The sequence below is a fragment of the Thalassophryne amazonica genome, chromosome 6, assembly GCF_902500255.1.
Source record: "Thalassophryne amazonica chromosome 6, fThaAma1.1, whole genome shotgun sequence".
NCBI lineage: Eukaryota > Metazoa > Chordata > Actinopteri > Batrachoidiformes > Batrachoididae > Thalassophryne > Thalassophryne amazonica.
In genome coordinates, this window is record NC_047108.1 from 66,708,771 (window position 1) to 66,722,089 (window position 13,319).

The following is a 13,319-nucleotide window of genomic DNA, read 5'->3' on the forward strand; positions in this document are numbered from 1 at the left end:
TAAGGAATAGTTTTGTTTAATCTCTGGATTTTGGTGCCTGTGTGGCTGTGGCACATGTTGCTACCTCTTCCTCTGGCCTCCCCTCTCTCCTGCTCCTTTTACCTGCTCCTGCATGTGGAATTTGTTCCACTTGAGAACCTCTGACAAATCCTCGCCCACCCCTGCCAGTGTCCCTTTACTGTTTCTTTGACCCCCACACGTTCGCAGAATAGGAGTGACTTATTTGTGATTTGTGTGCTGAGGCATAATAAATTAAATTACAGCGTTGCCATGCAGGGATTTCAGACACCCCAGTAAGTTCAGACGTTACAGTACATTAACCAGCCAGGCACTTGCACCCCCCCATTTCCCTTGTGTATGCAATTTTGTTTGCTATGCTTGATTTACACACAATGTAAACATCTGTTAGTGTGACCATTTTGTTTTGCAATTTAAAGAAAATTAATTTAGGCAGGGATTTTCCTGGCAGCAGCTTTTACTGAATATTTTATCGAAAAACTATAGTTATGCATTAGAGGCTTTTGGTTTTCTCCGAAATTTCAGTTGCAATTTTTTGTGCAGCTGTTGGAAACGGCCATCAGTGATGCCACCAAATGAGCTGTTGGCAGTAAGTTTTCTTCTGGGTGGTGAGCATTACAACCACAATTTCAACCATGCATTCCAAAGCAGTCACTGTTACACATTTACTACTGCTGCCTCAAGACTGGGGTTACTGGTTCAACAGTTCAAATGGTTTCTTTGGAATGACTTTAGTCTGTAAGTATTTAGAAATGTCGGGCGGGCCAAGAGAGCATTTGGTGCCTAAGGTCTAGTCTGGGAGCATGCACTGTTGCTGCAAATCACTACATCACAGAACCACACCAGGTCCTGCAAAGTAGCCATCTGTCTGCCACAGCCAGGTTATGCGTCAGCCTTTTCCACTTGCTGGGATCCGCAACACTCCGGCACCTGGTTGCTGGAAAACAGACGGCAGCATGCACCACATTTTGAAAATATAGTAGGCGTTTCCTCACAACTCAAATGACACTCCTCATCGGAGTCTTCCCCGAGTATCTCCTTGTGTGTCAGTCATTCCAGCGGTACACAGGGAAACAAATGGTACCAAAGACATCCAGTTATTGCCTTAAATCACTAGTGTCCAAGTCTCTCATTCCTGCAAAGATAACTTGTCACCAAATACATCTGTCCAGCAGGGCGGTACTGTGGCCAAGTAAGTGGTTGGTGCACTTTCCAAACGGAAACCTTCCTGGTTCCAGACCACCAGCACCCACTCTATTGAATGTGGAGCCGTCAGGGAGGCCATCTGGCATTAAACCTGTGCCAAATCAACATGCAGATCCACATCAAATCTGCAAAAATGGGAGATGCTGAAAGAACAAATGCATCTGTCCAGCAACATGAGCTTTTCCCAGCCATTTTCATGAATGTATACCTCCAATAAAATGTGCTGTTCTTTGTACTACACAAATAAAACTTTGGGTTTTTTTTTTTTTCTTTTTTTCAGACGGGAAGCAATCCCAGGTCCTCCTTGCTGTGAGGCAACGGTGTTAACCACTAAGCCACCATGCCGCTACAAATGAATATCTGCATAGGACCACAGGCAGTTCCTTAGTCTGGTGCATGTTCTCAGATGATGTGTTGGTGTTTCATTGTACTTTGATGTCCCCACCACCCCTCCTTTTTTTTTTTATGGATCAAATCTAAAACTTAGGTATACATTCCATCATGGGATCAATCTTCACATTTTTAAATCTGCATTACGTTGTGAGTAATCGTGTCAAATGTAGGTAAAAATATAATCAAGTTGGCCGATATAACCACTGGCAGGAATAAAAAAACAGGAGCCACATATTCTGACTCGTAGTCTGCATTCAAAATGGAAAGTTCAGCTCGACAGTAGTAAAGTGTATCAATAAGTTTCCCCTGTTCAGCGATAGTGTAGCTTTGGAGGAACTGAAGGCCGTTGGATTCCATTAATGACTATGAGCCAGAAAGCTTTCAGGCTAATACATTTTACCTGCTGTCTTCAGCATCTCTGGAATAAATCACAATAATGTAGCCCTCAGAACAAAATGATAAAAGCCTTCATTTAGAGAGAAGCTCAAATGGGCAAAGTCACTAAATCAGTTCATTAGAGTAATTGGTTTAATGTTTCTAATTGGCTGAGGAGAGCTCTACATGGGCATGCAGTGGAATACATAAAGGACCTGATCCAGCCTTATGTTTCCAGCAGGAGCTTGAGGTCTTCCAATCAGAACCTGCTGATGGTTCCCCGTACTTGTTTCAAAACTCGAGGGGACAGATCCTTTAAAGCTGTGGCACCTCGCCTCTGGAATGAGCTTCCCTGTTCCCTTTACTCACTGGATTCTGTAGATGCTTTTAGACAGCAACTAAAGACATTTTTTTCAGACGCATTTTAGTTTAAATTATTTTACTGTTTTTATGTTTGTGGGTGATTCTTTAACTACGGGCACTATTGGCCTTGTAAATGTAATTTCCACCACACCATTGCCTTACAATATAAAGCGCCTTGGGACAACTGTTTGTTGTGATTTGGCGCTATATACATGTGCTCTGATGTCACTGTTTATCTCCATAGAAACTACCCAAACAATCTTTCATACAAACTGTTTAAATGGACATTAGTGTTGTGGTGGAAATTACATTTTGTTTAAAAAAATCACAACAGTTGTATGACATTGAATACCCCAATTATGTTTTGATTATTTTACTGATATTTTATTGAGATATTTTAAAACATTAGAAAAAACGTTTCTTTACCATTCATTTTTATCATTGAAGATCAAAAGTCTGGGTGTGGGACAAGCACAAAATGGCAATATTTGCATATAATGATGCTGGAAAAAAAGGTGAAAAAGTCATCATAGACTACTCGAACAAATTTCTTAACACACTTTCATTGTAAATATAACTATAAAAGTGTGAAATTTCCCCTTTTTTTCCTGTTTTTCATACAATATGATCAAAGGACATAAGTGCCCGTAGTCTAAGAATCACCCTTGAATGGCATCAGTGACTCTTAACAACTTTTTTCCCCTATAACTTTATTTCGGGAAATACAATATCAAACAGCCACAATAACATTCACAGTATTATCAATTATAAATAGAACAAGATAGAAAAAATTAAACAAAAACATGAGGTTGTAGCTGATCCTTCCTGTCTGATTTCTGCTCTATTATAAAAAAAAAAGTAGCATTGACAATAATAAATGTGCTGTAGTTTCTCCTATACTTCTTGTTCAGATGATAACAGAAAATGTTACTGCAAGCCTTCTTGTTTGTGAAACATTGAATTTGTTAAAGTCACTTATGCATATATGTGCATATTATTATTGATTAAAGTCTTCTGTGCTAAAAAAAAAAATCAAAGTGAGGAGGTGGCAGCAAATTCACATGTACTTTTCAGACAAGGTATACCGAAATGAAACATGTTGCTGCCCATGTACAGTGCATCAAGAAAGTATTCATTGCTTCAGTTTTTTTTTTTCCACATTTTTTGTTACAGCCTTCTTCCAAAATGGATGAAATTCAGTTTTTTTTTTCCCTCAACATTTTACACACAATACCTCATAATGATGTGAATTTTTTTTTTTTTTTTTTAGATTGTTGCAAATTTATTTAAAACAAAATAATTCACATATGTGCACAACTATTCACAGCCTTTGCTGCAAGGCTCAAAATTGAGCTCAGGTGCATCCTGTTTACACTGAGCATCCTTGAGATGTTTCTACAGCTTAATTGGTGTCCAACTGGGGTAAATTCAGTTGATTGGATATGATTTGGAAAGGCATACATACACCTGTCTACATATAAGGTCCCACAGTGGACAGTGGATGTCAGAGCACAAACCAAGCGTGAAGTCAAAGGAATTGTCTGTAGACCTCTGAGACAGAATTGTCTAAAGGTACAAATCTGGGGACCGTACAGAAACATTTCTGCTGCTTTGAAGGTCCCAATGATGAGCACAGTGGCCTCCATCATCTGTAAATGAAAGGTTTGGATCCACCAGGACTCTTCCTTGAGCTGGGTGCACGTCTAAATTGAGCAATTGTGGGAGAAGGGCCTTTGTCATGGAGGTGACCAAGAACCCAATGGGCATTCTGTCAGAGCTCCAGCATTCCTCTGTGGAGAGAGAACCTTCCAGAAGGACAACCATCTGCAGAAATTCTCCAATCACACCTGTATGGTAAACTGGCCAGATGAAAGCCACTCCTTAGTAAAAGGCACATGGCAGCCCACCTGGAGTTTGCCAAAAGGCACCTGAAGACCATAAGAAACAAAATTCTCTGGTCTGATGAGACAAAGATTGAACTTTACCGTGAATGTCAGGACCCATATCCGCGAAGCAGCCTAAGGCTAAAAGTTGCTCCCAGTGATGTTATTCTAAGAAAGATCTTAGAATTCCTCAAATTCTTAGACATTTCTTAGAATTTGGTAAGATGACAGTTGGTCACAAAGCACCTGTTAAGAGTAGGGTGGAGGACTTTTAGGAAAGCTAAGTGTGTCTTAAGCAGACGATGGCAGAAAAGACACCGAGGGAGGAGAGATATTCTCCATATGTACAAGTCCTGGCAAAAATGATGGAATCACCGGCCTCGGAGGATGTTCATTCTGTTGTTTAATTTTGTAGAAAAAAAGCAGATCACAGACATGACACAAAACTAAAGTCATTTCAAATGGCAACTTTCTGGCTTTAAGAAACACTGTAAGAAATCAGGAATAAAAATTGTGGCAGTCAGTAACGGTTACTTTTTTAGACCAAGCAGATGGAAAAACATGGAATCACTCAATTCTGAGGAAAAAATTATGGAATCATGAAAAACAAAAGAATGCTCCAACACATCACTAGTATTTTGTTGCACCATCTCTGGCTTTTATAACAGCTTGCAGTCTCTGAGGCATGGACTTAATGAGTGACAAACAGTATTCTTCTTCAATCTGGCTCCAACTTTCTCTGATTGCTGTTGCCAGATCAGCTTTGCAGGTTGGAGCCTTGTCATGGACCATTTTTTTCAACTTCCACCAAAGATTTTCAATTGGATTAAGATCCAGACTATTTGCAGGCCATGACATTGACCCTATGTGTCTTTTTGCAAGGAATGTTTTCACAGTTTTTGCTCTATGGCAAGATGCATTATCATCTTGAAAAATGATTTCATCATCCCCAAACATCCTTTCAATTGATGGGATAAGAAAAGTGTCCAAAATATCAACATAAACTTGTGCATTTATTGATGATGTAATGACAGCCATCTCCCCAGTGCCTTTACCTGACATGCAGCCCCATTACATGTTCTCTTCAGGCAGTCATCTTTATAAATCTCATTGGAAAGGCACCAAACAAAAGTTCCAGCATCATCACCTTGCCCAATGCAGATTTGAGATTCATCACTGAATATGACTTTCATCCAGTCATCCACAGTGCTTTTCCTTAGCCCATTGTAACCTTATTTTCTTCTGTTTAGGTGTTAATGATGGCTTTCGTTTAGCTTTTCTGTATGTAAATCCCATTTCCTTTAGGTGGTTTCTTACAGTTCGGTCACAGACGTTGACTCCAGTTTCCTCCCATTCGTTCCTCATTTGTTTTGTTGTGCATTTTCGATTTTTGAGACATACTGCTTTAAGTTTTCTGTCTTGACGCTTTGATGTCTTCCTTGGTCTACCAGTATGTTTGCCTTTAACAACCTTCCCATGTTGTTTGTATTTGGTCCAGAGTTTAGACACAGCTGACTGTGAACAACCAACATCTTTTGCAACATTGCGTGATGATTTATCCTCTTTTAAGAGTTTGATAAGCCTCTCCTTTGTTTCAATTGACATCTCTCGTGTTGGAGCCATGATTCATGTCAGTCCACTTGGTGCAACAGCTCTCCAAGGTGTGATCACTCTTTTTTAGATGCAGACTAAGGAGCAGATCTGATTTGATGCAGGTGTTATTTTTTTGGGATGAAAATTTACAGGGTGATTCCATAATTTATTCCTCAGAATTGAGTGAGTCCATATTTTTTTTCCCTCTGCTTGGTCTAAAAAAGTAACCGTTACTGACTGCCACAATTTTTTTTCTTGATTTCTTATAGTGTTTCTTAAAGCCAGAAAGTTGCCATTTGAAATGACTTTAGTTTTGTGTCATGTCTGTGATCTGCTTTTTTTTCTACAAAATTAAACAACTGAATGAACATCCTCCGAGGCCGGTGATTCCATCATTTTTGCCAGGGGTTGTAGAATGACAGTGATTCAATAAAATGCTATCAGCTTGATGGTGCAGAGATAATGTTTGTGGTTGACTTCATCATAAATGAGCTTACATTTCCCACCCAATGTATTTATGTAATGCCTGTGATGGTCATCACAACATTAAAATACATATATGTATTTATATTGATATATATTCTTATATTTGTACATAGATTTTCATTGCACTGTCCTATAGGATGTTATACCTATCTGTTTGCACTGACAAAGGAGAAGCTCTCTCCAATGTCGTTGTACATTTTGTATAATGACAATAATGGGCATTCTATTTTATTCTAAACTCTATAAAATTCATACAATTATTAACATCAAAGTAAGTGACGTCAGCAGCCAAAGCCTGAACTCACTTGTTTGAGAAGAACTTGTTTGCTGCAATCTCTGCTCTTGCTTTGGATTCCAGCATGTACCAGTGCTTCTCGCACTCGCCACTTGTGCATAATTACCAGCATGGAGAGTAAATATAACACTAAGCTAATCAATATAACTAGTGTATTGCCCGTGGGGATCCATGGGCAATACACTAGTTATATTGGTTTAAAAGAACTGAACCCTTTTCCCCAGTTAATTAAATAATGTTTTATGTTAATTTACTGTGTTAATGTATTTATAAATTGTTTAGGATCTTATCATATACACACTTTTAATATTATCTTTATTATCAATATTATTTTTATATTATTACTTCTATTTTGTCATTTGATTTTCAAATGGGCCACAATGGAAATAATTTTCACTTCCTTGTCATGCATGTACTTTTAAAATATTTACAATTGTATTATGTACTTACAACTCACGCACGCTTATATATATAGAGAGAGAGAGAGAGAGAGAATGATAGATAATCGTCATGTTAATAACGTACATTCAAGCATTTACAAGCTGGTTAACAAATCATTTAATTTTGCTGAGTTTCATCATCATGACATTACGTTATCCTCACGATTTTGCATACAACTGTAGGTGCCCCAAGCTTGTGGCATCATATTCAAGAAGACTTGAGGCTGTAATTGCTCCCAAAGGTCCATCAACAAAGTACTTAGCAAAAGGTATGAATACTTGTTTTATTTTTGTTCCATGTTGTCATTATGGGGTGTTGTGAGTAGAATTTTGAGGGGGAAAAATGAATACTTTCCAGATGCACTGTACGTCCTGCTTCTAACATGAAGCAAATAGAGCAAGTTGACAAATCAAGGTGGACAGAAGACCTCAGCTCTGGCGGCAGTGTGACATGTTGGAGAGTGTGTTATGTGGTCTTGTGTCATCAGCTCGTGATTAGGATGACGTCTCTGCCTGAAAGGGAGAGCAGACTGTTTATTCTGAGCAGAGGTGCTGATCACCACATGACCAATGTTTTGGTTTCACAATGCCATTTGAGTATTTGACTTACTGTGTGTATATCTGTGTCCTTTAGACAGAGGAGTCTGCCGGGGGAAAGTGTGTCTCAGGTGAGTATATGTGGGCCTTTAGGCACAGACATAAACCTGAAATGACAGTCTGTCTATTGTAAAGGTCAAAGTCTATTTTCTCTGTGCTTCCGGGTATCTGTGGTTAATGTCTGTTTACCAAATATCACCTGCAAAGTGCCATATCTACCTTCGGTGGCACAGCAGTGGGCATCTTGTGGCATTTAAGAGGAAGCACATTGCTGCTTTTTATTCAGTGCCATCATATTAGAAAATATGCAGTATTGTGCAGCTGCTTAACCCTGTTAGGATTGTAAAGATTGTCTGCATCCTTATTGCTCCAACTGTCTGGAAAATTTCTCTAAAGGGTTTTTGTTTTACCTTTGACAGATGGACATCCTTGCATACTTTTATCTTATCATTAAAATAAAATAGGGTATATTATTAGATGTAATGGTGGATTTGAAGCCAAAATTAAAACAACACAAAAGGTTGCATATTACAGTAGGAGGATGAATGTGAGCGACTGCAAAAATAGCAACAGAGGGTCGATGAACATTCAGAAAAAAAAAGCAGGAACAAACAGCAGACAAACTGACACAGACTGAAAACTGAGAATTCCTAAAGTGCTGAGAAAACACAAGGGAGGTGTGGAAAGCAATCCAACGATGAGATGGAGTGCATGCCCACAAACATGGAGAAACCCAAACATTGTACCACAAAAGAGGGGAAAAACGATCACAGAAGGAAAGATCAGACGAGTGTATGAAAACAAAAGTACAACTCCAGAAAAGGCTGAAGTATGAAACGACTAAATGGTGCATCCCTCCAAAAGACTGAAAATAGCAGCCCAGGCTCATATTTTTTTTATTTATTTTTTTTTTTTGTGATACCTCCATGAAACGCGTCAAGTTTCAGTCACTATTTTTAAGAGCTCCTGTGTCACCCCAAATTTTGTGACATTATCACAGAATTGTAACACATTTCATCACGGTATCACAAACTAATAGATAAATCACTTTTCATGATGCCATCATGAACTGGCGTGAGGTTGGGTTGGAAAATAACACCAAAAGACATTCACTTGCAGCCTGGTTTCTTGTAAAATGTTTGATTCAAATGTTCAGGCTGCCATGTTGGACATCTGAAAATATGCAGGATCTCTGGTTTGTTGCTGGATATCATAAGCAGTCTGTACACAGGCACTGTGAGTACAGTGTCTCTGAATTCCAGGAACTGTTGTGGCTTTTGCACTGTTTGATATTTGCATGGGCTGGGTGTTGGGTGGGGCTGTGAAGTCTAGAGTGCCTTAATTAAGAGAGTGGAGTCAACTCAGAACATGGCGCCATTTTGGGCCCAACTGCGCTGAACCTTTTGTTTTCAGCATTTAAAAAAAAATCATTTAACCACATACAGCAACACATCCAGGTACAGGTATTATCAAAATAAATATAAAAGTAATTAATCTATCAAATTTACATAAATTTACAATTTATGATGATTTATTTAATTAATTTAAAGCCTGATTTATGCAGCTGCAGCTCTGTAACTCCTTGTCATGATGCCGATGTGCGCGACAGTTTTAAAGTTCTCTTTCTCTGGATTATGCTTTATTCTGGACTAATCTGACCCTCAAAAAGCTTTTCTTTCTGCCATCATCACCTCCAAATCAAAGGTAATGAAGCAGCAGGACCTTCATGGCCGGGACGACGGTGGGGGATCGAACCCACGCGGCTCGCACCAAAAGATCGTTCCTCTACCAGGTCAGCCAAAGGGGAACTCCCCGTTAGCCAAGCTAGCGGGAACGTCTTTTCAATTGGGACCCGGGACTTTCATCCCGCTACAGTAAGATGAACAATTTCATCTTTTGCCGACTTTGTGCTGTAAATGTGCAGACTTTTCTGATCCATTTGTAAACTATTAGAAAAACTATTATAATATGACGGCAGACGAAAGATTAAAAGCAGAAAAGTGTCAAATCACAGCATTTTGCTGTGTCTGATTTAACAGGTGCACGTCAGGCTGCGGGTCCGAGTCTGAGCACAGTGTGAAAAAAATAAATGGTTGGACTTTTAATTACAGAAATGACTCCGGTCCCACATGCGAGTGAGGAATCATGTCTGAGTTTGCTATTTTCATTGATCAAGACAAAGATCCACGCTTTCAATGGATAGCATATACTTGGCTATCAGCGGTGTGTCTGCATGTGGTGAAATTGTCAAACTTGTAGAAAGATTAATTTCTCTCTGCACTGACTTTCATGTTTTTGGAACCTCAGCTTTTGAAATGGAGATGCATGGGAAGAGCTTATGGACACATGATGCCACTGGACAGAGGTGTTTGGTGATACTGATGCATACCTTTGCAGGAGAATGAAGATCCAAGTTTTTCAGGTCCTGGTGTGTCCTGCTTTGCTGTTTGGTTGGGAAACCTGGTTAACCAGTAACCTAAGATGTTGTCTTTGGTACTGAGTCTCTTAGGATTCTTGAGTACAGCTGGAATGAGTTTGACATTGTCTAATGAAAAGTTTCTTAGGGATATTTGGTTGAGGTGTACCACTTGCATTGTGAGGGAACATCAGTTTCAATCCTAAACTTATTAAATCCATAGCATGCTGAGCCTGAGTGTACGTATGGTGATAAGATGGAGCTTCTTGGAAGGTTCCAGATTTTTTGCATCATTCACCAAGCCTGCTCTGAAGAACTTGTAGCTGTCCATTCTCTTGTAGGTTTTCATTGTTTGTAAGGTGTACGGTGAAGGATTCTCCATGAGTTACACCATGATGTCGCTGAAATCAAGACTGGCAGTGTTGCTCCAGGTGCACTCAACAAAGAAAGCAACATGCCCGGCGCTGTGTACGGGTCACAAGCACGCAAAATGGCAATTTTCTCCTTGTACCGGTGTAATTCAGCACCAGACAGATGCCTGGTATGTTCACTTACTCCGCTATCAGGTTCAGATATGAGTTTATCTCTAAGCTTGTCCCACACTTTGCAGTATGTACGTTGTTTCTCATGTAAATAATCCTGGAAGCACTACATGTGACCAGCAACATGACCATGCGGAGTGACCAGGAAGTGCCCAGGTCACGTGACTGCAAGGGGTCCATACGGAGCATCCGGAAAGTGTTCACAACGCTTCACTTTTTCCACATTTTTTATCTTACAGCTAGAGCTGGGCAAATTAACATGTTATTGCTGCCAACCATTTTTTATCGCGCCTTAACGCAGTTGTGTGTTTTTTTTTGTTTTTTTTGTAAGAGTCTGTTGCTCACAGGCTTTTGTTTTGCAAGTCTGTTGCTGGCTGCTGTGCTCACAGGAACCGATGTGACTAGGGATGGGTATCGAGAACTGGTTCCTTTCGGGTATCGTTAAGAAATGATTCGATCCACCGACATCAGTAAGCTTTTTGCTTAACGATTTTTTTCTGCAGCGCGGCTTTGCTTTGAACCTTGAACCAATCGAAGCAGTGATTCGCAGATTGAAGCAGTGCTTCAATCTACGATTCGTGGATTCATTGTTTTATTTCGCTTTATCCTAATTTTTCCCCCGCTAAAACCCCGAAGAGCATATGTTGGAGTAATATTTAATATTTTTATGTTAAACCGACCTGTTATGGTCTTCTGAAACAGTTGATAGATGAGGCGGAGACCCCAGCTCTCCGCCTCTCCCTGTGGGCAACGCCAGAAAAATGAAGCGTCCAGCCCCTCTCCAGGAGTTGGGTACCAGAGCCCAAGCTGTGCGTGGAGGTGCGCCCAACTATCTCTAGTCGGTATCTCTCAACCTCCTGCACAAGCTCAGGCTCCTTCCCCCCCAGCGAGGTGACATTCCACGTCCCAACAGCCAGGGGCTGTGACCATGGACCGGGCAGCCAGGCCACCCGCCCTCGACCACTACCCAATCCTCTCTGCACCCGACCCCCATGGCCCCCTCTGCAGGTGGTGAACCCACAGGAGGGCGGGCCCATGTCACTCTTTCGGGCTGAGCCCGGCCGGGCCCCATGGGTTAAGGTCTGACCACCAGGCGCTCACGCGCGAGCCCCAACCCCAGGCCTGGCTCCAGGGAGGGGCGCCTGCTCCACCATACCGGGCGACGTCTCGGTCCTTGATTTTTTACTGGTCATGGAGGTTCTGAACTGCCCTTAGTCTGACCCGTCACCTAGAACCTGTTTGCCTTGGGAGACCCTACAGGGAGCACAAAGCCCCCGACAACATAGCTCCTAGGATCATCCGGGTACGCAAACTCCCCCACCATAAGGTGGCAGCTAGAGGGGGAGAGCGGAAGAAAATGGATGGATGGATGGAATGTTACAATACATCTTTAGAGAAAGAGAAAAAAAGAACCTAATGAAACAAAACACAACAGAAAAGATAAAACCATCACCAGCAACAATGAAAATAAATAAATACATATAGAAATAAATGTGTTTCCTGTGAACACCTAATGACTCTTACACCTCCACTTCATTCCTGTTTTATTTAAGTTTAATGACAGTTTGTTTCAGTCAAACCATATTTTTAATTTGTTAATTTCTTCAGTGATTTCCTCCAGAACTATCTGCCAAGCTAGAAAACTGCTGCATCCTAGTAAGAGCAGAATACTACTGGAATGAATCTGAATAAGGAAAGTTGGGTTTTTTCTCACCAAAATAGATGCTGCACTTACTGCAGTTTATTGTCTGGAATAGCTCCAGATTGCTCTTCAGAGCTTCTGGAATTCAAATATTTCCGTGCGGGTGGTGTTGGGGGTAATTTTGTGCTTCAACTTTTTTTTTTTTTTTTTTTTTTAACACTTTCATCCCTGAATATGTCAATTGTGAGTCACTCCTCCGTTGTGTTCACACAGCTCCACACGCTGTGCGGCTGCCAAGTCAAGTTAGAATGATAGAGTCCAGTCGGAATTAATAAATTTAAAGCGAAACGCCGCTTAAATCAAATGACACCTCCTTCCAAACATTGTAATACAAACAAACTGTAATCAATCAAAATGTTTTTTTCTCTCAAAACGAGACGTCCTGCGCTGATGTGCAGCAGCTGGCTGAGCTCAGCTCAGAGGTATGGAGAGACATTCATGCCAAAATGTCTGAAAGGAAATGCTTTTGACAAAAACTACAGATTTTATTTTTTATTTATGTCCAGAGATCAAGGACCTAGTGACCAATTTAAAATGTTGTTGACATAGAAAACCTGTAAAGCCTACTTTTAGTACACAGAAAATTCACAAGGGGTATCGATAAGGAATCGGATCGATAAGCGGAATTGATAATGGCATCAATATCGATAAAATCTTATCAATACCCATCCCTAGGTGTGACGAGTCCCTAACACCGGAAAAGAAAAGAATTGGCTGATAAACCAACAAACATGGAGAATGGCACGTAATTTTTACATGGCCATTTTAAAGTGCTTCCAAATGGCGTAGTCGACAGAACCAAGTTATTTGTAGCCACTGCAACGCTGTATTTTCTTATCAGCAGAGTACTTCGAGTCTTAAACATCACCTAAATGCAGCACACACAACTGATACCAGCAAATCATTCAATGAAACACACTGCAGCACGTTAGATGCAGCGTGTGGAAGAACTATTGATAAACAAAGAAAAGAGAAGCTCACAAATGCGACAGTGAAATGGATTGCTACAG